This window comes from Rhynchophorus ferrugineus, unplaced genomic scaffold (assembly GCF_030347505.1).
Source record: "Rhynchophorus ferrugineus isolate W39M unplaced genomic scaffold, kcgeb_rfMv2 rfM1, whole genome shotgun sequence".
Classification (NCBI taxonomy): Eukaryota; Metazoa; Arthropoda; class Insecta; order Coleoptera; family Curculionidae; genus Rhynchophorus; species Rhynchophorus ferrugineus.
The window spans coordinates 88713319-88740613 of NW_027472580.1; the positions used below are offsets into that span (position 1 = coordinate 88713319).

Genomic DNA, 27295 nt, shown 5'->3' on the forward strand with positions numbered 1-27295 from the left:
CATCCTTTATTGACACATTAGTTTTACAAAGGTTCAACACAGTCCTCCACTAGACAGCCAGTTGTTACCACCTTTCGGTAATATTCCGTTGATTGTTTTGGTGTTCTCGTCTTGTTTTCGCTGGTGAAGTCAACATTGTACTGTCCAAAGGTAACGCTAAAAATATTTCACATGAATGCGTGGGTAGATGGATGAATATTGTACTTACACCCAACCACCATACCACTCTACGTCATCAATCAAACTCCAGGCGAGGTATCCAATGACATTGATTTTGTCTTTGTAAATAGCATCATTGATATTGCTTAAATATAGCTGAAAATATTGTTTGTTATTATACAATTGTAAATTATTCACTTAGTATGGAAGGTATATTTGTAGCTTATATTTATTATTAAAAATGTCAATTATTATCCATTAAAAAAAAGGCTGTAATATCTTAAAAACTCACTGATGATTGCATAGTCTTGGTCTTTCAGCGTGTAATGGTAGCGATTCAAATTTTTCTTAAGAACAAAGATTTCCTTAAAATTCGGTTTATATAAAGTTTCCTTTCTAATTAACTACCACCACCAGTATTTGTAACAATATTGTCTTAAATGAAAATAAATACATACTTTATGACAACGACCTCTGGTATCCATATCCTCCAATATAGTCTGGTCATCCGGGTAACCATTTTCAGTGATGAATATACCTTTTTCATCACCATAAGTATCTCGAATCCAGTTCAACAGTCTTCGAGCTCCCCATGGAACTACCTACAATTATACAGTTATTTATATACAGTTAATATTGCATTATAGGTTTATACCCTAAACCAGCTGCTTAAAGTTGTTGGCCAATCATCAGGTTGATAGGAATTAATGGATAAGTCGTTGTCGAAGGATGTTTCATTGACTGGAGCATCTTCTTGAGCCGTCACCAAGTTGGTGGTGTACATTTGAATAGCGAAAAAATCGATAGAGTCTGAAATATGTTACTTAATAATATAATTGTAACAATTAGTAGCTTTCATCTCGGACCCTTTAGCTCTTCCTTTTCCTCTTCTGTAAATTCTGGCAGACGCGATGTGGTCAGGTTCAGTCTTCTGCTTCTATCTCCGATGCGTTGCTTCATAATTTCCGGATAATCGCCGAAAACCATTGGATGAGCAAACCAACCAAGCTGAAATTATTTATTATTAAGTAAAATGTTATCAATATAAATAATAACAACCCAAAATGGTCTTTGAATTGGTTTTGATGCATTTATAATTGTATAATGCTCTTGTCGAATCTAAAAGTTTTTGTGGATAATTCTATAATATCCATTACTTTCAGTGCAGTTTGTTATGACGATATCAATCAGATATTGTGCAAAACTATTATTTGTGATTATTTGTGAACCACACTTTAGAAAAAATATCACTACTCGAAATAGATTCTGTAAAAAATGAAACGGACTGATATCAAGATAATGTGGAAAGAGTATGTTAAAATAGAGGTAAGACAATTAAGAATCTATTTGAATGAAAATAAAACTTCTTAGTATATAAAAGTTTTTTAGAAAACAATGTTTTCTATTTAACAATATATCTACATAACAAATATCTAGATATACCATGGACCTACTTATTAATTCAGTTGTAGATAGCTTTGTCAATAACATTTGTAAATAATATAAATAAGCTCAGCGATAAACCAAATCATAAGTATAGTTTTCTTTACGTTCCTTGTTTTCTAGTGCGTCAAACACTTGTCATGAGAACGGAGGCTTACATCAGTTAAAGCAGATTAACAATATTACCCAAAACAATCGACCTCTCTCTGCTGCTTCCTCATCCTCAGGAGAATTTGTTGCGGGTTCTTGCCAAGTCAGGTCCAAGTTTACGGATATTTTTCCTATAAAACATATTGAAATTATTTTTATAACTCAACGTAATGAACTATAATAATACAAAACCTTTTTGGGTCTCCCTGAAGCGTTCATTGTAAATCTTGTAAGCTTTTGCGTGAGCTCTAAGCAGATTATGACCGCAAATATATGACCCAATTCCAGGAAGAAGATTCTGGGGCGAGCTCCATCCCCAATCGTAACCACCGCCACAAATTTGTTTCGGTTCGTTGAAAGTTGTCCACCACTGAACATCATCGCCGTAAGTTTCCCACAAGAGCGTTGCATAGTCAAGGAAAGCTGGAATTATACTCTGAAAAAATACCACTTGAGGTTTTTTAGGGAACAGGTATCTGGTAATACCTCATTCAAGAAACCGCCATTATCTTCCAGGGCTCTAGGTTGATCCCAGTGCATCATAGTCACTACAGGTTCGATATTATTGGCTCTTAGTTTTGTAATAATGTTCTTGTAGAAATCGATTCCCTTCTGGTTGATACCACCACTTAGTAGACCGTTGGGAAGAATCCTGGTCCATGCGATGGATAAGCGATAAGTATTAACTTTCTGACGCAACAGTAGTTCTGAAGTTATTTATTTTCATATAAAGCTATTCAGAAAATATTAATATTACTCTACCAATATCAACGTCAACGTTATGATAACCATCTGGTCCGACATCGCCGTTCTGTCCGTTGATGAACCAATCTGGATTATTTCTGGCATCATAATCCCAGACGCTCGGTCCTTTACCATCTAAGTTCCAAGCTCCTTCAACTTGATAAGCGGCCGATGCGTAGCCCCATTTGAAATTCTTTGGAAATGATATGTTGCTAACTTCCTCGCTAAACAGATGCCCAAGTGTGGTTTGAGCTGTGCTGTATATAAATTAATTGCCATTAAAAACATGTTATAATTAAAAGTATGCTTTAAGAGTATTAATTGAAGACTTCGCTTGATCATCTTGAAGAATAGCCTGTTTAATAGGGGATTTTGAACAAGTTGTCGGTGTCACGTATAGAATTAGACTCGTTATGAGGATTTTTAAAATTATTTTGGACATATTTAAGGTAAATGAGGAATCAGAATCGTCTGAATTCTATTATTTCATTATTTAAGAGCACCGAGCGAATCTTATACAGTCAGCCCGAAATGCGTTAAAACAAAATTTAACACATATACGAATACATAGTTTTGAAGTCGATAAGTCAATAAGATAACTGAATTTTCTACTACCATCTTTGTCACTGTGTAAAATATCCACGATTGGGTGTTTTCACATCTACCGGTACCGACACGACTCCGACACGGCACCGGCACGGCACCGACACCTTAACGGTACTGCAACGACACGGCACCGGCACAGTATTTTGTTTTTGTCATTTTCATTAGTATTATCCCATATAGAAGACTTTGATTCTACTAATTCAATTAGTGCTACAATATCATATATAAAGCTAGACATTTTCTTCTTTTAACCTTAAAAATATCTCTGTACACAATAAAAATCGGAGATTACATGAGTGGATCGATTACTGCCCGCTGACATGTCGGTGCCGGCAATGATACTATACCGACATATCGGCGAGTGTGAAAGGGTTCCATTTATTTACGTGCGATTACGGGTCCACTGATATCGGTGTGATGTCGGTGCCCGCAGATGTGTAAATGCCCATTAGCATAAATAATCGACGGCTTGTTATTTTTCTGAATATAATCTCATTTTAAATAACATGTTTATTTTACGACTTATATCTAAGTGTCGTTTTACTTTTTCTTTTCTTAAAAATATGTAGTATTATTCCATAAAAGTATTGTTAAAATTATTAAATTAGACTTACCCTCTATGAATGAGGCATATAAAAGATAATATTAAGCCGCCTTTGATGATCCTCATTGTATTAAACTTAGTTCTGTCTTACTATAAATAAGAAACTAAATTAAAACCAATTGAAACAATTGTAAGTATTTATCTAAAATATGTACGTACTATCTATCTAGTCTGATTGTTGTATTTTTGTTATAAAAACAACTTAGGTGAAGATTAATTTCTATTGTAATATACTTATGTAATGTGATAACAATTCGTTTAATCATGTATCTGATTATTTGTTTATTGAAACATTATTTATCTATTATATTATTGACAATGTTGTTTACTTTATTAAAAAAAACATTCAATAATTTTATTATTCATTAATTATATTTGTTATATTTTAATTGTAGGCTAAGACGGTACTTTTTAAATTACATTGTTAATAGTTGTTGCCAAGTCACCTAAATTTGTCTTTAAAATAACTTAATTGTAGTTATTTATTGAAGAAGAACCCATCGGCCCAATCTTAGGCACTGGTGTAATTATGTCAGTTAGATGATATAGATTGATTCTTTTGAGTCTGTGCTGGGTTCTGGTGTTATCCAAGAGTTGAAATTACTCGATGTTTGCATGATAATTGAGTTTCTCCTCATGTGTCCTTGTGATTCTCTTAACATCAGACTAAGCGACAGTCGGTATGTAATTAGTCATGTGGTATTGCATCTATAATAGTTCCCAGGATTTTTTTCTGAAAAAATTGTATTTATATTACTTTTCTCGGAACATTCCCATAACTGAACTATATACGTCCAGATAGGTTTAAATACTTGTTTGTATAATTGCGGTGTATTATGTACTGCTAATTGTGATTTTCTTCTAATTAACATAAATAGAGTTTTCTATATTTAAACTCCAGTTCTTTCCTTTTCTTTTTTAGGTGTTCCTTTTATCGAGGTTTTGCATCAATATTCAATCCGAGATACATAGTATTCTTACTATATGGAATGATATTATTATTTATTGTTATTGATACTTCTGTGGTCTGATTTTAAGTGAACATACACACATTTATTTTCGTTAATTTTCCAGGTTTGGGTCTCATTATTTGTACTGTCATTTGCCTGTTGTAATTTTCGTTTGGCTTCTCGGCTATTATTTCCAACAGCAAAAATAGCAATGTCATCAGCAAATACAGCCATTGTGATATTTTCTATTTGTGGTATATCACATGTGAAGATGATAAATAAGGATATTTACGGGAGTTGTTTCTTTAAATATCTTTAAAAAAATATATAAGCGCGAATTAGTTTTGGATAAGTTTCCTTTTACTTTTAACTAATAATATTATTATTCATGGAGTTTTAGAGAGAGCTTCTTATACTTCTGCAGCATAACATGTTCAGAAAAACAAAGATAAATATTAATTAAATATAAATATCAATATCATTATTATTTCGCTAGATTACAAAGAGTTAAAGATTCTAGCAAGAATTATCAAATATGAGCTGCTTCATGAAAATTAAACAGTTAGATACTTTTATATGTTAGAGCGTGCCTCTTAACACAGGTTTCACAAAAGAGCGAAGTATTTTAATTGCTGGTGCTTCCATAAATTTGTAAGGCTGATATTAAATTGAAATCCAAAATTATAATTTGTAGATTTTATTTACCCAAATATTAAAAGGTGTTTTTTATGGTATAATACCAAATATTTTTTTTCCACAGACCTGCTAAAAGCCTAAGAAACTAAAATTTTTTGTATTGTACTTACTATCATGCTAAATAAAATTAACCTTTTCGTAACCCTGTCAAACACATTTATATCTGCAAGTTAAATTTATCATTATAATATTTTTTTTAGTAATTATAGGAGGTTTTGTCCTTATAATATTAAATTTACAGTTCCCAAGTGGTCATCATTTCATGGATAGTGTGTCTGGAATACTTTCTTGCGCTGTTAATGCCAGAACAACTCTTATTATTTTTGAAATTATGATTTTGATTATGATGAATGTCAATGTCTTTGAAAGAATTTTTTAAAATTGTAGCTTGATGTTAGCTATTATTTATGACATGTAAATAAAAACAGTGAGTAGTTCTTTGAACATAAACTTCATTCAACACAATTTTTCAGACGAAACTGAAAAGTATCCATAGAAAGCTTAAAGATATATAGCTTTTTAAGAGATGTAGAACATCCTTTCATAGTCTGGTAATATAACTACGAAGAGCTCGAATGGAACCAGACACTGCTTTTAAAATAATTCAATATTTAAAAGAATATTATAAAATCAAGGAAGACTTATTATTTCAATATGTATTTAGATGAGATATGAATATTTCAGAAGAGGATCAATATTCCCAATGGTCACTCATGGCAAGATGATAATAAAAATAGTGATAAGACAACGAAAGTTGATGGAAAAAGGTAAACGTTGGAATAAAAATTGATTAGGTTTTATTAGTCATAACATTTTTTAAACGTTCATTGCAGATATATTGTTCTTTATGCTGGAAGCAGGAATGGTTAATATTTTTAATAATATATGCATTAGATGTACTGTAATGTTAAAATAAATTATATTTTATAACAGTAGTTTTTAATTTAGTATTATATATTTTTATTTATGACAGTTTAATTATCTAATTTAGATTAGAATATTTACCTAAAAACTATTTTGTTGGGTTGATATTGATACTTCTCTTTATGGATTCATAATATTACTAGCCCAGAAGGCACATTTTTAATTAAAATTAATTGGTTTGATAGAGAAGAATATTTTTTGCTAAGCCCTCGTATTTTATCAATATAATTCGCGAAACACAAAGCTCAATTCCTTTATTCTCCCGAAGTGCCTTGAGCAATAAAAACTTTTTAGGCCTTAAAATCTTTAATAATGCAGCATCGATATTTCTGAAAAGGCCCTCAGAATCCACATTAAAAACTGTGTATTAAGTAAATATCTCGGGGAGTTCTCCCCCTTGCCCTACGTGTTTTGAACTTCTATTGCAGTTTAATATAAAAGTTAAGCGGAGTTTCTAGCGCCGGGTACTCGTGTGAGAGCTATTATGATAAAAAATTCAACTTTGACCACTGTTAAATAATTTATTCGGAGTTCTTTTTCATTTTCTGATTGTCGCTATTGATATATGTTCGTGGTATAAGCGATGCGGGCAATATCTTAGCAATAGATTAACAGGTTAATTGATAAGTCCCCAGCCTACCATAGTAACACATTTTTTTGGCAAAATTAGTTTTTTTTATTCAACATAATTCCCTTCAACTTTTCGATGCCATTTTTGTAGTACGATGTTTTCTTTTCTTCAAAACAGGCCTTAGTTTCGGCGATCACCTCTTCTTTCGAGCATTCTTTTGAGATCTAAGAACAGGAAATAGTCGCTGGGGGTCAGATCTGCTAGCTAGCTTTAATTCTGTTATAATCAGATTTGTTCCTGCTTAAAATAATTTGTTATATTTAAAGTAAGTTGTTTACTCACTAATTTGCTCTTTGTTCTGGTAATTAGGCTGAAGTTAATATATAGCAAAATTTACACAATTGATTGAAATAATACTGTTTCACTAATTCATGAGGCTTCATCTTCTTGAATCTTCTTTCCAAGTTTGTTTGTTAGCGGGGAATTGAATAGCGTGGATATTTAAATACTTGGGTACCTTTGTTTATGGCTACTGGAAAATTCGGCGATGGTTTTATCAGCTCTATCCGTTTAAAGGTCTCAATCGGTTTCTTTATCGATAGTACTAAGGTACAGCAATGGTGTTTTTAGTGCTTTATTCTGGAAACGCTTGATCACCTGGATGTTGCTCTTGCTGATACAACCCTAAAGTTGACTGCGATTAGTCTGAATAGGTTTTAAAATTTGCTTATATAGGAACACTTTGTTATAGGTAGACAACTTTCCAGTGGAGTCCAGTATCTAATATCATTCTCAGATAATTAACTGAATCAACGAACCTTTGGTATCGTTTCTATTTTAATTTTTATACCTATTATTATACTTTGCTTTATACTGTACCTTAATACTAATAATTTCTGTTTATTAGTAAGATGTGTATGCACAATCTTACTTTGGTTTAACTTGATGTTTAAGTTTTAGTTCAAATGTGAATTCTATGAATGGAGGTTTGGAGTTTCTCAGCTGACTCTGCAGAATCGTTTCTTATGACAATCAAATCAGTCAACAAAACTTGGGACTGTTTCATACTGACGAACCAGCGAATTAGCAGATTTTGTATCTAGTGAGTATATGGAAAACTTGGAAACGAATTAATAAAATTGGTATATATATATATATATATATATATATATATATATATATGTCAGTCTATTAAAAGGTCTTTATATGCGACGAAAAATTTTTGAAACACCTAAAAAATGTCTTGTCTGTTTACTAGAGGAAACAGTAATTATTAATTTTTTAATTAATATTACTTATTTTATTAATATTTTAATTAATTAATATATATTTTAATTAATTTTAAGCAGCCATTAGAGGTAATTTAATTTCATTATCATCTGATCTTTGTGGATCAATTATTAATTGTTTCTGTTTACTTGTTCACAGTACAGGTTGTGGCCAGGTCCTTCAGCCTTCACAGCCCCTTCTTCACCTCCTTTATTTATATTAAAGTGCGATGCTTTTTTCCCGATATTTAATGCTTCATTTTTTCCCGCCAGTTTTCTTCGGTAATTGTAATGGCTTCAATAAATTTAAAATTCAGTAAAATTTTTTATAAAAACTATATTTGTCTTAAATATATTAGATTGTTACAAATAAAAACATGTAAAAAATATAATAATTATCTTTTGGGTGGTGCCTCACAATCATCTACTAAACAATTGGTGGTTACAACTTTTCTATAATACCCAGCAGATTCTTTTGGGGTCCTAGTTCTCTCATCACTGTAGAAGTCAACGTGGTAGTGTCCCAAATTTATTCTAAAGAATAATTGATGATATTGTATGCCATGAATGTTATATAGAAAGTATATCAACTTACTGCCATCCAGAATACCATTCAACATCATTCATCAAGCTCCAGGCCATATAACCGATAACATTGACACCATCTTTATATATGGCATCATTAATATTACTTAAATATAACTAAAAAGTGTTTTTAATAACATTAGCATGGACGGAATTTACTAAATTTGTAATATTTACTTTATGATAGCGCCCTCTGGTACCCAAATCAGTCATGTTGTTACCGTCATCATGATAACCGTTTTCAGTAACCAAAATTCCTTTGTCATCACCATAGTTGTCTCTGATCCAAACGACTTCGCGTCTTGCACCCCAGGGAACTACCTGAAGTATTGATTGAATTTTATTGCAACTCGCATTTTTTATTCAATTGATAATTTACTTTAAACCAACTGGTGATGGTTTTTTCCCAATCATCTGGCTGATACGTTGTAACGGATGTATCATCGTAAATACTGGGTTCACCAGCTGGTTCATCATCACGCCATTTCGCCAGTTCAGTGCTGTACATATTGATAGTCAAGAAGTCATAGCTTCCTGTGATATTAGTTTGATGAATATAATGAATCCAAGCGATTGTTTGTTACCTTTCAATTCAGCTTTCTCTTCTTCGGTGAATGATGGAAGACGAGATTCTGACAAATTTTGTAAACGACTTCGTTCAGCTATCCTTTCTCTCATCACTTCTGGATAGTCACCATAGACCACCGGATGGGCAAACCATCCATACTAAAATAACAAGTTTGTTGTTATGATCAAATTTTAGTTAAAATAATCAAAACCATTACGTTAAATAGATTTTTTCTTTGAGCTGCCTCGATATCCTTGGGATCATCTGATGCTGGTTCATACCATGATGTATCCATGACAAGAGAAACTTTTCCTACAATGATATTAAGTACGACTTTATTCTAAGTTTTATTTTGTTTGATTTACCATTTTGTTTGGCTCTGAATTGTTCGTTGTAAATTTTATAGGCTTTAGCATGAGCCCTTAGCAAATTGTGAGCGCATATATATCCCCCTCGGCCTGGATCTTGCCTGTTTGGCGACACGCTGCCGTAGTCGTATCCTCCACCGCAAGTCTGCTTGGGTTCGTTGAATGTCGTCCACCATTTAACATCATCACCGAATCTCTCCCACAACAACGTGGCGTATTCCAGGAAAGCAGGTATGATCAGTGACTAAAATAAGACATGTGAAGAATATTCCAAAAACTGTTTCCAAAATTGTAAATTGTTACTTCGTTCAAGAAACCTCCTTGCTCTTCTATTACTCTGGGATGATCCCAATGGTGCATGGTGACGATTGGTTCTATGTTGTTGGCTTTCAGTTTAGAGATGAGATCTTGATAATACTGTATACCTGATGAGTTATGGTACATAGTAAGGTTAACAAGAAACAAACGTTGATTTTCAGTGAAATTATTTCACTGTTTTTATATAGATCATATATTTAAATCAAACATATTGTAAGAGTGTAAATCAGTTATGAGTGTTCTTGTTTTTTCTTATTATTTGTATCTATACTTTCAAAATAGTGTTGTTCGCTAGTTACCACTTTTTATAAGAGTTGACCTATAAGTGTGAGAATGCTGTATATCTAGATTATATATATATCGGAAGAAGTGATACCATAGACATAAATATTTGTATAAATCAGCATGTCGGTTAAAAAAGCTTATTCTAGCCCCATATATATATATATATATATATATATATATATATATATATATATATATATATATATATATATAATGATTTTACGATTTTCGTCTTGTATAATATTTCTTTTTTATCACAAAAATTAAAACAAACCTAAGTTGATATAATGAATTACCTGTTATTCAATGTTGAATATTTCAGATAGATGATAGTTAGCTCAAGTTAAGCTTTGGCAGCTATTTTCCAATGAAATTGTGGTATGATTACTGCCATCTAAATTGGTTTATTTTCAGGGCCAACTCAAAGTTCGTTAGAACTATACTAGACTTTCCATGAACATTATAATTTTAAATTTATGTGGTAAATAGACCTACTTATTAGCAGTTAATAGTAAATGTATCAGGCTTTGGAATTAGGTTGCAGTGTTTTATTTAAGATGGCGCATTTAACACCGTATCGTCCAGATAATTTATTCAACGCAAAAGAGTTCTTATTAAGTGTACATCTACATCGATATTCTAGCACATCTTATTTACAAAGCAAATAAATATGAATATACATATATTAATTAAATATGTTTTAAACATATTAATTTTGCTCCAAATTAGAAGGAGAATTTAGCGATTTTAAGAAGACAAAGTTTGGTGATAATGATATCAAATATAAAATACTCCAGAAAATACCTAAATTATTTGGAGTTTGTATATAGAGACTAAGAAGGATTCTTTAATGCATTGAAATCCATAGAGATGGATAAAACTGTGTTTTTTGATTTGTGAATGGAGATTACTCTCGAGTAAAATAAATAATTGCCAAATGTGAGTTGAACGAAAAATATGAGTAATACCATGAAAATACAGCAAACTGTTTTTTTCGGCATCAAAAATACTCGTCTTCATGGGTCAAATAGTTGATAATGTTTTTTGGAAATACTCAAAAATGCTAGTAAGTAGTTGTTAGCGATGGACGATAATAATTTTTTTCAAGATCATTTGGAATACATTATTTCTTATCAAAAACGCTACGAACTAATTACAACAGCCGACAATTAATTAATTATTAAAACTATACCCTTCTCGTTGATGTCATCGATCCGACCAGTTGGCAAAACTCTTGGCCAGGCGATGGAAAATCTATATGCTTTCACTCCTTGATATTTCAAAAGAGCTGTTAAGAAACAATTTACATAATAATCAGATGTATTATATATGTAGAAAATATTTTTACCTATATCTACGTCAGTTTTGTGGTAAGCATCACAAGCTACATCACCATTTTGGCCTTCAGGGAACCAATCTGGATGATTGTGAGCGTCATAGTCCCAAACACTTTCAGCTATAATATCAACCATATAATAAATTTATATTAACAATAGTTTCATGGTTTACATTTTCCGTCAGCGTCCCAACCTCCTTCGACTTGATAGGCAGCTGAGGCATAGCCCCAGAGGAAGTCATCAGGAAACGATATGTTGCTTACATCTTCGCTAAACAAGTGAGAGAATCTGTCCCCGGAACTATAATATTAAATAAAGTTAAGTCGAGACTAAAATGATAACCATATTACACACCAGGACTCCAGTAAAAATATGATCGACAATACACACGTAGCTACCAACATGGTGTTCATAGGAACTGAAAATAAATCAGTACATCTGAACCTTTATATCGTCGATGATAAAAATGAATCATTGATAAATATCTAGTGTTATTCCACTCGTTTTAGATTACATTTGTTCTTAAGCATCGCGATATTTGGTGTAAATAAATATAAATTGGGGTCATAGAAATTATCTGTAAAGTATGAAGTAGGTGCTTTAAATGCAAAAAAGCTGGTTGGAATTTGTTTATTCAAATTTGATCGAGTGCTTGTTATAAATTAAGATTGTTTGTTTTTGTTTTTAATCTTAGATAAATCTAGAGTATGTTTTTTGTTTACTCAAAATTTGATCATTATAATATTATGTTAATAATATTGAAGTGATGTTATCAGTAATTTCAATACAAATTACATTAATATTTAATTAGTAATTCTAACATAAAATAAAAAAGTAAATTTGAGAAACTGATGCTGTAAAATATGTTAAAATATTTTATGTTACTCCAAACTTAAAAACTCTGGGATTTCGCTGACGTTTTATTTAAATAAATGGGTATTTTCATTGATGTAAAGCACGAGTACAAATGTTTTCAAGAGCATTTTGTTCCTTGATTGATATATTAGTATTTCGATTTATATACTAATTTTGGGAGAAGCCTTTTTACACAGTTCGTAAAAATCTATTTTTAGGCTTAAAAGAAGTTATTAATAAGTAATATTAATAATATATTTTTGTTTTATTTTGGTACGTAGCTGGCAAAAAATGTAAGAGCTTGTATTTTCAAATATCCTTTAGCCTGCTTGATTGGCGCAGTGATAAAGGCGAGACGACTATCGCAACAGCAGGTGTACTGTTGCGATAGTCGCAAGTTCGTATCTTGCTGGGGCATGGTCGTAAATGTATGTTTATCATTGTTTAATATTTGTAATTGTCTTAGAAAAGAGTACAAAATCTGTCAAGACAAATGATCGCAGTCACGCCACTAACTATTTTCCTAGAGGGTTTTTCAATGATAATTTGCTGTTGTTTTAAAGAATGTCTCACTTAGTAACCATAAGTTTGAAGAAAATTTGAGTAAGTTGAGACAGTCAGTTGAGATATTTGAAAAGGTAATATTACTAATCATGTTGGTTTAAATCATATCATCTGACATATTTATAAAGTATTAGTAACAATACTAACAAAGTTAAAACTAACAAATGTAGTGAATTGGGTCTAATGGTAGAGGTTGTAAAATAATTAGTAAAATTGTAATTAGCTATGAAATGTATGTATCATTTTTTGAAGTACTTGTTTGTTAAATAAATAATATATAGTTTGATAAAAATACATAATAATAAAAACTTCTAGTATAGTGAGAACGCAGAGAGGAATAAATTTATATATACAGAAGCTTTTGTAGGTAAGGAATAGTATTTGTAGGTAGCTGGTTATTTAGAGGTGTAAAAATTATTTACTGATAAATAACTGAAAATGTTAACAATAAATAAAAAGGCATTTATATTTTTTCTTCAAATAATCAGTAGTCTTAAATCGACACGCAGAGAACTGATTTTAAAGAGCTATGTGCATGGGCAAATACAAAATAAGTGCCGATTGTTTCGTGAAACTAATAGAAACACCATACAAAAATTGTAGAATTCAATCCACACGAAGTATTATATGTAAAATATTAACAACTATACGTAAAATCAAAGGAACAGCAGAGGAAATGTTTCACAGAGTTTTTGAAAATACCAAATAGAACAAGAAAATCTACCAGTTGCTCGGTGAATATATTACATTAATAGATAAAAACAGGAATACTAATCTTATTAATTGCAACATCTTGTTAGTTGCACATATATTATCAGACGAGATCAAAACCTGTAAGTCTGATGTAATATTTCAAGAGAAAGTTGTAAATTAGTCGAATTAATTATCAAATCCATTTAATTTTCCAGATATTCGATATCACACTTTGATATGAAAAATTGTCGTATATATTGCTACACAACATCATCATATAACAGGTCAATTGAAAACTATCTGGCCTCACATATAGATGGCGCGACTAGAATTAAATCCATATATTTTTTAGTTGGCCCTAACCCTCAAAAGATGCGTGTATAAATTTGAGAGCTATCGGATCATTAGTTTGTGAATTACAGCATTTTGAGTTAAGCAACTTTTGTTACTGTGAAAAAATTAATAAAAAGGAATTTAGCGTGTTGATAAAATATTGCTTTTTGAAGGGAAATAATACAGTTGAAGCAAAAAATTTGACTTGATGCCGAGTTTCCAGATACTGCCCCAGGAAAATCAACCATCAAGGATTGGTGTGCTAAGTTTAGACGTGGTGAAATGAGTACCGAAGACGGTGAACGCGGTGGACTCCTAAAAGAGGTTTTTACGGACGAAAACATTAAAAAGATCCACAAAATGATTTTGAATGACCGTAAATTGAAATTGAATGAAATAGCAGAATGAATAACGTGTACATCATATCATTCACGAATATTTGGGTGTGAGAAAGCTCTGTGCAAAGTGGGTGCCGCGCGAGCTCACTGTTACAAAAACAACGACGAGTTGATGATTCGGAGCAGTTGATGATTCGGATCATCAAGCGTAATAAACCCGAGTTTTTGCGTCGATATATGACAATAGATGAAACGTGGATCCATTATTTCACTCCGAAGCCCATTCGACAATCAACCGCTTTTGACGGCCGCATTTGAAGAAAAAGAAAGTGCTGTTTCACTAAGACAATGCACCGTGTTACAAGTCATTGAAAACAATCGCAAAAAACTTAAGTGAGTGTTGAATTTCAATGGTGCTTTCGTAACGATTGTATTATGTTGTTTGGTCACAATTTTTGGTCTGTTGGAGGTTTGAGAGATCACATGTTTTACCGGTGGCTTTTATTAAATGTTACAGAATAAAGCGTATAATACTATATAATATATAATATATATACTATAAACTAAGCAATACATACGTGTCCCATTATTTACACGGAGGCACTGTAGTCAACAGGAAACCGGATGTACGATACAGCATGCTGTTTTATATTATTTTAACTATCCCCTGTAGTATATAAATGGTCTTTTGGTTAAAATTGGTTTAAAATAAAATTTCAGTTAACTAATATTTTTCTGTTCGTCATAATTATAGCTTGGTCCTCGTATTAATATTTAACAGATTGATTTTAGTATTCTATCCTTTATGCTTATTCGACGTAATAGTTCTTCGAACTTTTTATACCAATCCGAACTTTCTCCATTAAAATTGACGTTAATAGTTTTTAATTGTTCGATTATTACGTAATGTTACAGTCGAATCGAAAAGTAACTTTTGATAAAAGACAAAATTGGTGGATCCGAGAAAATATATGAGGGCGTAAACTTTCCGGAAAACATTTCTTTTTTCACTTTGATGCCTTCCCGAAATACCATTTGATGTTTCTATTTTCGGTCAACTGGAATGGAGTTCGGCTATGTTACGACGTTCCCAAAGTTGTAATTTTTTTCCCAGGGTTTCCTATATTTCTGTATATCCTCTAGGCATTAAACTTGAAAAAAAGAGACGAAAAAAAGTTTAATATAAATAATTTTCTCCCTATTACTTATGTATAGTTTCTGTTTTCTTAGGCTTTAATAAGTGGGTAGATAATTTAGTCGGAAGAGATCAGATCTATATACCAAAAAAAATATATATATATAGAAGCTATTTATAATAATTTTTAAAAATATTTCACGTTTATTTAATTATCAATTGCCTATCAAATTTATACTGATATCAGAGGCAGTTGGTGTGGCTGTCTCTAGGAAATCAATTAATACGAGGGTAAAAAAGTGGTATCTTCGTACTTTCGTCCCTAATAACACGGAAGAAAGTTAATCATTTGCTCCCTGTGAGAAGTACACCCGCGCCCTCTATAACGGCAGGAGGAAAAGATTTCTTATGCGTATTTATACTCGTAACTAGGGACTATTTATTCTGTCGCTACAACAAATTGTTTACCGCTGTCATTAACGTTGCTACTAACCTTAAAGATAATCATCAATGTTGTTTTGTCGTCACTCGATTTAAAAATCTAGAAAAAATTAACAATACGTTATCATCTAATGAATCCACGGACGAGGAAGACGTTATACAAAATTTTGATGCCGAAGCGCGATTGATAATAAATACAGATACGTTGCCGAAGATGTCTATTGATGTCAGGGGCAGGCAACAAAAACATGCTCATCAAAATTTAAAGTTAAATTAATAACGTACTTTCGACCGGCTATGAAAAAAAATCGTGTACACCACACGGGCCAATAGTTGAAATCTCGGTCCTGCTTAGAAGCAGCAGGGCCGAAAACTCATCGTTCGGCCCTTGTGGTATAATATACTATTTATTTCCTTTCATAATCTCCTTTTAACTTAATATAATTAATTTGGAGTTTTCTATATTCTATATTTGGAGTATTAATAGGTTTTCTTAAGCCCCTTAAAGTAAAGCCTTGTTTCAGTGATGACCTTTTCATTCGACCCAAATCTCTTGCCACCCAGCCATTTCTTCAAGTTTGGAAACAGAAATAATTGCAGGGAACTAAATATGGAGAATATGCTGAATGTGGTAGCAATTCGTATCCACCTTTATGGAATTTTTCCGTCGTGACTACACATCAGTGCATTGTTTTGAAACAACATATTGTTCTTTGCCGAATACGGACGTTTTCCAAAAAGCTCTAAATAATATTCATCAGTGCTACCCTTTTATTTACCCTTTTCAACAAAATAGATAGAATGACATCTCGTGTATTCCATAGAACTTTTGCTGAACAATAAGCACGACTTGGCCTTTCTTGGCGGTGCACGTTCACTAGGAGGAACCCACTATTTTGTTTGTTCCTTGGTCTCTGGTGTTTTGTGATGCATTCATGCTTTGAAAGTCACTCAGAATTGTTTATATTGCGGCTGAACATCGCCAAGCAATAGTTTAAAGGAGTTGGATTTATGGTCGGGTGTTAGCAATTTCGAGACCCATCGCGCAAATAGCTTTTTCATATCCAAATATTCATGTAAAATTTGACGTAGCTTCTCAGCTTAATTAACACAGCCTCAGATACTCTTTTCCCTGCTTTCAATCTCTGATCGGCCAATGACATTTCATGGATTTTATCGACGATTTCGGGAATGATGATTTTTTTGAGTCGCTTGAAAATTTGGCGTCACTTATGCTGGTATGACTATAACGAAACTGAATACACCACTTCCGAACCATTGAAATTGATTGATAAAGCATTTTCTTGGTTTAGGTTGTTTGGTTTAGCGCCAAAAATAATACTTAATCAACGCACAAAATTGGCTTTTATCAATTCTTGTTAAAATTCCTACAGAGAATGATGTCAATGGTTGTCAAACACACTGATGTCACAGTGTGCTCAAAATATCACTAGTAGTATATTAATAGATAGCAGTTGAGGGTAGCGGTGATATATTTAAAGTTATTTCACTAGAAATTTAAGTGACTCACCACAAGCTACAATGCTAAATTGCCAGCTGCTTTGACGGTACGGTGAATTGTCCTCAAGAATAAATCTAGTGATTCACTGGTCTACTCAGAATCAACGCATACCATTCAGATAACCGAGACTATCTTTGTCACGTACACCATGAAAAGGCTGTTTGTATTAAATGTTTGTTCTACCAAAGAACGTATAAAACTGAACAGGTGGATTTTAATCACATGTATTCCTAATATAAATTATATGGGTTTCAATGGGAAAGACATAAGGTTGATTCTATATTTATAGATGCCATATCAAATTGTGAAGTCCCTAGGTGAATTTGAACTGGAATTGTAGAACCTATAAATATATAATCTCTAATAGAGGTCTAGTCCCTTATTTCCCATAGTTTTAAGCAGATGACAATGAACAGATGGAAATTGGAAAACATATTCGACTTTAACTAAATTATCTTTAGAAGACTAGTTTATTCGTCGTAGTAGCTTTAGTTAAATTATCTCTAGAGCACAATATACGAATGTACAAATAAATATTTAAGCTTGGTCTTTCGAAATCCAGAAGCGAACGGAATCCAAAATTAATGACATAGAGCTACTTCTAGCAAAAAATATAAACCTATCATTCAGCGGTTACAAAACAAAATGTTGCATGCTATATATCAATGTATTACGCGTCTAATGAAATAATATCTCATAACGTATCTAGGACCCATAATGAGTATAATTCACAGTATTCTGTAAAGTATTTCGAAAGCGTGTTAATGTACCCTAATTTACTTGCCAATCAGCTAAATATGAGTGATAATAGTGAACTGGTTTTAGTGCAATCCGATCTGACTAATAAACATATGTAAAGAAAAAGAGTAAAGAAGTACTAGTAAAGTACTACCAAGATAATAACGTGGCTGACTTATTGAAAATATTGATCATATATAGCTGACCGATACTTCATATTTAAACAAGAAGATGGCTAATTTGAAGAAAATATAAGTAAGTGTGCCTTAGGAAAATATATTCAGACCAATCTTTTATCTGCTATGTACTGGGGACTTCAATGCTGCTACAGTTGTAAAGGACACTGCAATCCTAGCCATTAAAGATAACAAAACTAAATCAACCGAACAGTAATAAACAACTATTACAATGCTGGGAAGAAAAATGGTGTGTCAAAATTTATTGGTTATTGGTTAACATATTGATGTTAAACTTAGGAGAAGCCACTTGTTAAAAACTTAAGCTGAAGCACTGAAGCTGTGAAGAAAAATGTACTGCTTATTGGGTAGACCAAACCTGTCAGTAGATATAGTTTATTCAAAGTTATTTTGTACATTAATTATCTAAATTATCTAAATAAATTAATTGAACAAAAATGTTATCAAATATAATTTATTTTAACTTTACATTACATCTAAAAATTACAGTTAATTATACAGCCACAATAGTTTATAGGTTATATACAATAGTATATAGTTTATATTTCTCTTATCACTATTGCTTTCAAGAATTTTGCATACGTCTGACAACCGGACGATTTTGAAAGGCTCATTCGTTTACGCGGTCGTACTAATTAGCACTGTATCTCTTTTTAACTAGAATAAAATGCGAAGGATATTATTATCTGATTCTGAAACGAATTCAACAAGTCTTGAAACCAGTGTGGACTTATTGTCTTCATCTCTGGGGTTGTACCAGCCAAAGCCATATAAATATTTCATAAATTACCAATATAAGATACTGCGAGGTGTTGTTGATGCTCCATAGTAATCAAGGGCTATGCCTGAAGATCTGAACGGAGGATCCATCATCATATTAATGTTGAGGTTCTTCAGCTCCTAGATAATGATAGCTTAGTCAATCAAAAAATTAGTTACTTGCAAAACTCTGCAACTATTAAAAACAATGACATAGATGTTAGGCCCAAAATGTCTAACGTAGTGTAAGTGCTTTGTAATTTTAAAACCTTAACAAATTAGGGTAAAAACAAACTGCTATAATAAACAATAAAAAAGTATTTCAAAAATCTTTAATTGAAAGTGCTTTGAATGAATTATGCCCCTTATGTTATTGATATCATGTATGAAAAAAAAACAATGAAGAATCTGTTAAAAGTAATTAAATCCCGCTTACTTGACGGTGTAATAAGCATGTGTCAGAATTAACGTTTTCAAAGGAGTGCTCGTTACATAATCCGATTCTCCACAGACCGATACATCGATAGAAAAAGATCGAGACGACGGAAAATCGTCGTCATGGAGACGGCAACAATATCGCAAATTTAGACAGCCGAGGTCGTTTACCAAAAGGCGCCAGAGATCGATAGAAACCTCTGCGAAATTTCATCGTTAATTACGTTATTAATATTTATTTTAATCAGACTCTCGACACAATCAAATTTCCATTAAATGATAATTAGGAAAGTTTGAGCGAACTCTCTTCGATACGGTCAGAAGAAAAGGAAAGAGAGAAAAAAATGCGGAATGAACCTCTTACAATACTGTAACAATAATGGTCTGTTTTAATTTTTTCTCCAATCTAATTGGAACAAAAGATGTCCGGACTCAAGTGTTTAAAGGAAGTCCTTTAATTTAATTGAAATATTGGGTTCATATATTATTTGCAGCTATGTATATTGATATTTATGACAAGTAATTTTACATGTACAATGTTCTTCAATTAGGCTATTGACGAAATCGTATTATTTATGGCCTATAAATCAGTTTTAAACTTTTTCTTTAATTTGAAACTTTATTGCCAAAAATTGGTACAATGTATTTTATTCAAAGTATTGTCAATCGATGGCCACTACGTATTTCCATCTTTCATGTTCAGACAATTTACCATTTATATGTCGAAACAAGTGGTAATCAAAAGAAGCAAAGTCTGGAGAATACGAGTCTGGGGTCATTTTAATTTTAATGTGTCCAAATAGGTTTTCAGGCGATTTGAAATATGTGGTCGAGCATTGTCTTGTTGAGGCAGAACATTGTTGTTTCTTTGCTCGTATTTCGGCCGTTTTTCGCCTAGTGCTCGACTCAGATGCATCATTGGTAATCGACAGCGACCTTTTGTCTTCGATGTCAAAACCATTACATTACTTTTATAAGGTCGAACCCAGTATTCGCATCTTGATATCAATATAACATGATCTTCAGCTACCTTTTCCTTCAAAATAAAGTAAAATATGCCGTAAATTTATCAATTTTCAGTTTCAATGCATTGAAAATTATTTTGCTCGCACTTGATAAATTGACATGTACTGAAAGGTGAAACCTGCCAGTGAGACTTCAACATGAAGTTGGTTACAAATGTATTCCAATACACCTGTTGTAAATCATTTAAAATTAATTTATAGGCCTGACATTATGGAATACATAAAACTGCTAACAATGTATAATGTCAATTGAAATTGCTTAGAAGTAACTGTTAAGGTAGGAATTAAATGCAAAACACACTTACTATTATATAATTGCTTTAAAAATGTTATCATAAGTTACTGTTGCGCTAGCCGCGGGTTCCTGGTGTGCCATGGTCCTAAATTTGTGTTTGTGATTGTCCTAGGAAAGAGTGTAAAATCCGACAAGGAAAAGTGGTTCGGAGCCCACGTTAAACTGTAGGTCCAGTCCAGATAAAACTCTAATTGGTAAAAGGGGACTAAAATATATATATATTATTATAAGTATACTGTATAAATACATTCATACTTTCTCTCTTGTTGAGAAACGAAACAAATCTTGACCAGCAAGGCCAAATTTATCGTGATATCCTACCTTTTCTTGAGCAATAAAACAGCGGTCAACAAGAAAATAAGGCTAGGAATTTCGGTGCAAAAACCAGGTAATACAATAAAAAGTTAATAATGCATTAATTGTTTCAATATTTATTGTTTATTTCAGAAAGCAAAACTCTTAATGGCCAAACAGATAGTGGGAGAGAACGAACAGATAGAGATATTTATGAAAATATAATATAAAAGTTTGATAAAATATAAAATTTAAATAGAATTTAAAGTAAATACATTTTTTATATTGATTTTTTTGTAATATACTGTGTTAAAAATAAATGTGATAATGTATTATCTAGAGTTATACCGTATGCTAAATCATGAATTCTTATAAAATGTACTCATACACGATATACCTAACGATACGTCTTATGAAAATTTCCTTTACATGCACTGATTAGTTTTCAATAAATAAATTAAAGATCTTGAAAATTATCCTATTTATTAATTTATTAAGGTTTTTTAAGACTTTTTCAATTTCGTATTAATTTACTGTATGTTCGAATAAATTTATAGAATTTTTCGAATAAATTTATAGAATTTTTATTTAAAAAAATCGTTTTTGTATATTTAGATTGATGAACATACATAACATATTTTTCTTTATTGGTGATAGGCAGATGCAGAGATACTTATCTTTGAATAAGTCTCAAATGAAAAGTTAAAAATCGAAACAACATTTTGTAAGAAAGAAAATTAACCTTCTCTTGTTTTTTATTCCCAAAGTTTTTAGTTTTTTAGTCTCAAAGTTGATAAAAATGAGAAATAAACAACGAATTCAGATTTTATATTATTTTATTTTTGTAAAGTGATAATTCATTTTCTTGGAGCCGGTTCACACACATCAACCAAACAGTTAGTTGTTACCACTTTCTTGTAATATACGGAGGATTGTTTTGGTGTTCTAGTTCTTTCTGGACTGTAGAAATCGACATGATAATGACCTAAGTTGACTCTAAAAATTGTATAAGACTACATTAGATAAAACACACTTTTTTCCTGATATACTTACAGCCATCCAGCATACCATTCGACATCATTCATTAAACTCCAAGCAATGTAACCGATCAGATTAACTCCATCTTTGTACATGGCATCGTTAAGATTGCTTAAGTACAACTGAAAATAAATGAGACTCATTGAATTTTTTAATCAATTTCTTTTTCAGGCTAAGTACCTTATGGTACCGACCACGGGTATCCAAGTCTTCTAAATTGTTGCCGTTGTCATGGTATCCGTTTTCCGTTACTATGATTCCTTTGCCATCTCCATATCGATTTGCGATCCATCTAACAAGATGACGAGCGCCCCAAGGTACTACCTGAAGATGTCCTCAATAAATATCAACACAAAATATAGATAGTTGAATGATTCTGACCTTGAACCAATCGGTAACTGTTTTTTCCCAATCATCTGGCTGATATGTGGTGACGGATACGTCGTCAGACATGCTGGGGTCTCCAATAGGATCATCATCTTTCCATTTTGCCAGATCGGTGGTGTACATGTTGATGGCAAGGTAATCGTAACTTCCTGATTATTTAAGACTCGTTTATATTAGGAAGGTGATGTTTTATAATTTTTATGCCCAATCATTGTAAACTCGATATTGATTTTTTTTTAATTGTAAGATGGTTCGAACCATCAACTCTTTGACAATAAAAGAGAGATCAGCGCTGGCATATTTTAGTATGAGTTATAGTCCGTCATTAAGAGCCATCATCTTTTATTAGGATTCTTGTTATTAACTCCTTTTTTAAATTGTATTAAAAAAACAAACAACAAACAAAAATTTGTATTTAAAATGTTCGCCATTTAGATTCATATTTTCTAATAAAGAGAAATATGGACTCAAAATAGATATCAAATTACAGTACAGTGTAGAGAATAATTTAAGCAGTAACTTTTCTGAACGAAGATGCAGGAAATTAAGCCGACCTATATATAACGCAATGCCATATTCGCCAGATTTCGTTTCTACAGAGAAATTTGGTAAAATAACTTGAATACTTATTGAATATATAATTCAACACTCTTAGCAATGTAATTATGTACATAAATATATTTTTTCTTGTCAAGGGCATGTTATTGTACAGCTGCATTTTAACTAATTGAGCTTTATTACCTTTTAATTCTTCTTTCTCATCGTCAGTGAAATAAGGAAGTCGAGATGCTGGAAGATTTTGAAGACGGCTTCGTTCGTCAACTCGTTGTCGCATTACTTCTGGATAATCGCCAAATACAATTGGATCCGCAAACCATCCATACTAAAACGCCATTATATTTAATTGGTGAAGTAGAGGTAGTCTTGAACTTACATGGAACAAATTCTGACGTTCTGAAGCTTCAATATCCTCGGCAGAATCGGAAGCTGGTTCGTGCCATGAAGTGTCAATCACCATCGATACTTTTCCTTAAAATGAGAGTTTAGATTTTAGCATTGAAATCCCTGCCACCAATAACTGTTAATACCATTTTGGGTAGCACGGAATTTCTGATCGTATACTCTGTAAGCTTTGGCGTGAGCTTTTAACACATTATGACCGCATATATAACCTCCAACTCCAGATAATCTCACTTGGGGCGAAATACCGCCATAATCGTAACCGCCTCCACAAGTTTGTTTAGGTTCATTGAATGTTGTCCACCATTTAACGTCATCTCCAAATCTTTCCCATAACAATGTGGCATAGTCAACGAAAGCAGGAACGATGAGACTCTAAAGACAGTTGAGTTGAATAATGTTCTCATGACCATATTTATGACATACTTCATTGAGGAAACCTCCTTGTTCTTCAAGGATCCTTGGATGATCCCAGTGGTGCATGGTGACAATGGGTTCGATGTTGTTGGCTCTCAATTTGGTGATGAGATCTTTGTAATACGCAATACCCGCTTCATTTATATTGTCAACCAATCCAGTAGGTAATACTCTTGGCCAAGATATGGAGAATCTATAGGCTTTTACGCCTTGGTACACAAGAAGATCTACAAATATTTTTTTTATTTAAATTGCTTCAGATTCGCTTTTTTATAGTGCCTTGCCAATATCGACATCAGTTTTGTGATAAGCATCACAGGCTACATCACCATTCTGTCCTTCAGGAAACCAATCTGGATGATTATGAGCATCATAATCCCAAATACTTTCGGCTAGAATATAATTGATAATTGAATTTAGCTATAGTAAATTATAACTTGGTATTTATATACAAGCAATGTGAATTAATTTTGCGGGATATTTTCTTTGCAAACATAATTGTGAATTTGATCTCTGAGAGTTAAATATGTAAAAGGGTTAGTAATTTCAGCAAATCAAGCATAAATTCACATTTAGCGATTTCTATACCATATATCTTTTAGAGCTTTACTGACTCAATCGTGATCTTCTTAAAAGTTTTGGTGAGTTGAAAGTTTTTCTTTTAAAATTTTCTTGTCAATTATTTCAAAAATATGTATGAAGAAATGTTAATCAAAAATCCATTCAATCCAAAAGTCATAGTAAAAATTTAATTATAGACCTATTGCTGTTACTGCATGTCTATTCTATAAGTCTATATTTTATATAGCAGGATGGTGAGAGTATTTATATTGACAAAATTGTAATTGAACCATGTTTTAGGAGTGGTGAAGCACTAGGATATGGGTATACTATTTGAAAAGAAGAAATCGATTTTCGATTCAATCCAATTTTTATGATTAGAATTATGAACATTTGAAGATTATGTAAACAAGCAGATTATTAGAGGATTGTGTAGAAATGTTTCAAAAAATTTGCAGAGTATTTTATATAAAACATAGCCGCTAAAATTTTAAATACATTGGTCTATAAGCAGTTATATAGTGTATAATATGTATAGAATAAGAATAAGATAGTTGTATATAGAATTAGTAGCAATAAAATTGATACAGTTTATATTGCCCTATTCCCCAGAAGGTCACATTTAGAGGATTGCTTCTTTCTGTCAATAAGGCATCATTAATTTATATAGAAACAGTAGTTTTATCACAAAGTAGATACAAGTCTGGGGCTTAAAATGCTTTGAACCATATTCAACTATCACGAAAAATGCTTTTCTTGTGGTAAAGATGATATTAGGCCCATAACATGAATGAACGCTAATCCAGTGAAACACGATTTATTTTGTAATTTTGTAAAATGACAGCTATTTCAAAAATTATAATCAACATAATCATCATATAAGTAACATATCAAAAAATATTTCTAGAAATGCAAAAAAAAAATTGTAACTGAGAGTGAATTTGGTGCTTGAAGTTGCTTCAAAATGCACTTTATATTTATACAGCTGATTGTTTTCTAATTGTATTGAAACCAGAAATTGGAGCCTGGTTTAGGTAAACCGCTACTATATTGCAAGAATTGATATTCGGTTAACCAAATCAGTAATAGTGATAGAAAACCAACTTTGTTACATCATATTTTGTAACAAGATGTACAGCTTTATTTCTATAACGATATTTTGTGGAAAAATTGAAGCCCCTGAAGGCCAAACAGAGATTTGACGTCGTAAACTAAGTAATTGACCCATTTGACATCGTACACTACTTAATTTTCTTCAGTTACCATTATAGGCTGCGCTTTCTGCAAGAATTATTACCAGTTGTTTAATTATTTTAAAGAAGACGTTTATAAATGTCGTTGCTCCGACGATATTTATTTATTTTAATAATTACTGTAATTTTTATTAAACTTTTTTTGATGGACTTTCACTAAATATAAATTTTCTTTCTACAGTAAGAAAATAGGAATGTATATATTTTTACAAAAACTATATTTTTAACCGTATAAAAAATTGACAAATAACGTAGTATTTTTAAGAATAAATAATACTTACATTTGCCGTCGGCGTCCCATCCTCCTTCCACTTGGTATGCAGCCGAGGCGTAGCCCCAGATGAAATTATCCGGAAAAGAAATGTTACTCACATCTTCACTGAACAAATGTTCAAAACTTTTGTCCGACCAACTAAAAATTAAAACGTAAGAATAACTTCGTGCTTTAATTCACGGACGATGAATTTTACCTCTGCTGGAAGAGAAAAGCCAGCACGAGACTGGCGCTTAACCACGACATGCTCGGTAACTAATGATATACGGTACGATTCGCCGACCTTTTATTTGACTCGCTCGAGATATATCTCCTTTTTTTTTGTCAACATTATTGAGTGTTTGTGAATGTTACTAATAACATACTTACCGATATGTTATTTACAAACGTAAAGTTTATAAATTAATGTAGGAATAGGATCGTGATTCGATAACTTCTTTAAATATTTGTATTAATCATTTCAAGTATTTATTTGTTACTTGAGCTGTTACTAGGCTGCACATACATATATGTATATACATGTATGTATATATAGTCAATTCAAAATAGCAGTGACACGAGTGTCAATATGCGTCTGTCTAAAGTTGTAAATTCGTTTTACAGTTAGATAATATCATCCTTGTCATTTTATTCTATTTAAAAAGAGATAGAATGCTGGTAGAGAAGTTTGAACATGTAGAAGAATGAGCCTGCAAAAGTTGTCCTTTTGCCAAACGTCTGAAAATTCTTCAAAATATTATAACTACGGGTTATAAACCGGTAAACGTTGTTTTAACCCTTTGTTTCAACAAATTTGAAATCGTCGCGATTTTTATTGAAAATATTTTTTGCGCCTTGCAGCTGCAGTGTATACTAGTACGGACACAGTCACTAAAATATTTCAAAAAATATAAAACAATATAACCTTATATTCGCCAAAAAGAGACCATGTTTATGCGAAACAGGTGACGAATCAAGATAAGTTTGGTGTTTCAGAGATCAAATATACGAAATATATAAAACAGTAAGTAATTTTTTCAATCGAAACATAATTTAATACAATTATTTCAGAGAAAATTGTTAGTCCGGAAAGTATCCATAAAAATCCAAAAGATATTCAGCTATTTGAGATATATAAAACTTTCGTTCATACATGTTGTTCATATGTGTTGGATAATATAGGATTTAAGTGGTGTAAAGATGATCCACGAAGGGGTTTAATTGAA

General features: G+C 31.9%; 1 pseudogene across 1 annotated transcript; it reads right to left on the reverse strand.

The window, feature by feature from the left end:
* On the reverse strand, positions 1-26435 carry LOC143206646 (lactase/phlorizin hydrolase-like; annotated as a pseudogene). The gene is made up of 38 exons (XR_013008486.1): positions 26287-26435; positions 26098-26228; positions 24287-24394; positions 24012-24229; positions 23714-23960; positions 23560-23654; positions 23367-23508; positions 22620-22774; positions 22419-22562; positions 22254-22360; positions 22058-22196; positions 19183-19292; positions 16715-16812; positions 15733-15816; positions 11931-11994; positions 11749-11876; positions 11588-11695; positions 11432-11527; positions 9940-10061; positions 9634-9880; positions 9486-9580; positions 9285-9426; positions 9080-9234; positions 8878-9021; positions 8711-8817; positions 8515-8649; positions 8266-8410; positions 7453-7531; positions 3717-3792; positions 2515-2753; positions 2239-2459; positions 1945-2188; positions 1789-1883; positions 1026-1167; positions 815-969; positions 618-761; positions 209-315; positions 1-156 (listed from the first exon to the last, which is right to left on the reverse strand). The product of XR_013008486.1 is annotated as a lactase/phlorizin hydrolase-like (transcript).
* Positions 26436-27295: the final 860 nt, after the last annotated feature.